The sequence below is a fragment of the Vicia villosa genome, linkage group LG5 (assembly GCF_029867415.1).
Source record: "Vicia villosa cultivar HV-30 ecotype Madison, WI linkage group LG5, Vvil1.0, whole genome shotgun sequence".
In the NCBI taxonomy this organism is placed as follows: domain Eukaryota; kingdom Viridiplantae; phylum Streptophyta; class Magnoliopsida; order Fabales; family Fabaceae; genus Vicia; species Vicia villosa.
Window position 1 is genome coordinate 23,612,090 of NC_081184.1, and position 2,428 is coordinate 23,614,517.

The following is a 2,428-nucleotide window of genomic DNA, read 5'->3' on the forward strand; positions in this document are numbered from 1 at the left end:
ATGAACGGTGGTATCTTGTAACGTAGCCAAGGTGCCAATACAAGGTTCTCAAAGGAGGTGATTGTTACATGGAACAGTAATTGGAAGATATGGACTTGACGAAGAAATAGGATAACACAGACGAGTGTCAAGGAGGGATACAGACGAGTATCGAAAGAAAATACAGACGAGTACCAAAAGAACGACCCATACGAGCATCAAAAGGATATACAGACGAGTATCGAAAGAATGACACATACGAGCATCAAAAGGAGATACAGACGAGTATCGAAAGGATGACACATACGAGCATCAAAAGGAGATACAGACGAGTATCGAAAGAATGACACATACGAGCATCAAAAGGAGATACAGAAGAGTATCGAAAGAATGACACATACGAGCATCAAAAGGAGATACAGACGAGTATCGAAAGAATGACACATACGAGCATCAAAAGGAGGATACAGACGAGTATCAAAAGAATGACACAGACAAGCATCAAAAGGGGATACAGACGAGTATCGAAAGGATGACACAGACGAGTGTTTGAAAGAAGATACAGACGAGTATCGAAAGAATGACACAGACGAGCATCAAAAGGAGGATACAGACGAGTATCGAAAGGATGACACATACGAGCGTCAAAAGGAGGATACAGACGAGTATCAAAAGAATGACACAGACGAGCATCAAAAGGGGATACAGACGAGTATCGAAAGAATGACACATACGAGCATCAAAAGGGGGATACAGACGGGTATCAAAAGAATGACACAGACGAGCATCAAAAGGGGATACAGACGAGTATCGAAAGGATGACACAGACGAGTGTTTGAGAAGCTTGGTAGATGGACTTACTGGGGATTGGTAAAACCAAGTATCGGCACCATGGGTGAAGGGGATTTGTGATGTAGTAGCAGATATCAATCGGGGTTTGTATGGACAACACTTTATGTGGAGAAGCGCCATTGGCTTGATTTAGCATTGATTTGTATTATCTGGCTTATGCTTTGTATGCATGTTTGACTTTTTCTATGGCATAATGTTCCGCTTTTGACGGATATGTTACGCTTTTGAGGATGCAAATGCTATATGCAATGGATTCTATATGCAAAGAGTGCCAAACAAAGGTCCTCGGTGGAACCGGAGAGTAGGATCATTGGGGTCCGTTGCCTTGTGATCTTGAACCATCATCGTGAATTGATATTGGAACCCTACAGTACCAAAGATTATTGGTAACTGCGTTGAGGGTTGGAACATAGCCCTGCTGGGGATGAAATGATTTTGCTCGACTTTCCTTACATCCTAAGCTGCTTGGGGAATCACGAGTTTTGAGAGACCGCTCTTCGTCTGTCATATGGAAGAGGGATATGGACCTTTTCAGGTGCCCCATGCTTACCAGTACTGATGAATTATACTCTGGAACTTTCACGTGGGATGATGATGACCTTGGTGACACATCATGAGCCAAGATGGCGGCTAGAACCTGCAACCTGCACGGAAAACGACATTTGGATGCAATTGGTGCCCCTTAGAGCACTTTTATGTGTATGTAACATCATGTTTCGTTTTGATTTTATGATTATTGCCCCCATGTTCTCAATGCAATGTTTAATAACGAATTAAATCACACCTCGCATGCGTAAAAATGAAAAGAAAGAAAGAAAGCTTTTGCATCAAAAGATCATTTTATTGATGGAATGCTTGTGAACAGGCTTCTGTACAAGGAAGCAACTCCTAAATGAGGTAGTTGCGTAAAAGAAAATACAAATGCAAAGAGCAAAATGGCAAAGAGAAATGCTCGGATTTCCACTAAAACTGATATTGCTACAGTTCCCATATCCTCGATCTTCTCAATGCTTTGCTTCAGAAGGGTAGTGGTTGGATTGATCTGTCCGTTCTGCCAAAGGCGTATAGTGGTCTTTGTGAAGGATATTCAGACTGCAGCCTCTCGCTTTTGATCCCTAACTTTTGCCTGGATCACCCTTTCGGGTTTTCAATCCAGCGGGATGCCCCTTTTTGCCTAAGTCGCCCTTTCGGGTTTTCAACTTAGCGGGTTATTCTTCTTTTTTTTTGTTTTATCCCTAATTTTTGCCCAAACCCTTTTGGTTTGCCGGGATGCCCTTATTTTTGCCTAGGTACGTCGACCTAGCGGGTCTTTTATGCGTAGTATTTTTTGACTGAGTCTGAATTGACTGGAAGCGGAACGTCTTCCCCATCCATCTTTGTCAGGATTAAAGCACCACCTGAAAATGCTTTCTTCACAATGTATGGTCCCTCATAGTTGGGAGTCCATTTGCCCCTTGGATCAGTGTGAATTGGCAAGATCTTCCTTACGACTAGGTCACCTGTGTGGAATTCTCGAGGCCGAATCTTCTTGTCATACGCTTTCTTGATCCTCTTTTGGTACAACTGGCCATGGCAGATAGCAGATAAGCGTTTTTCC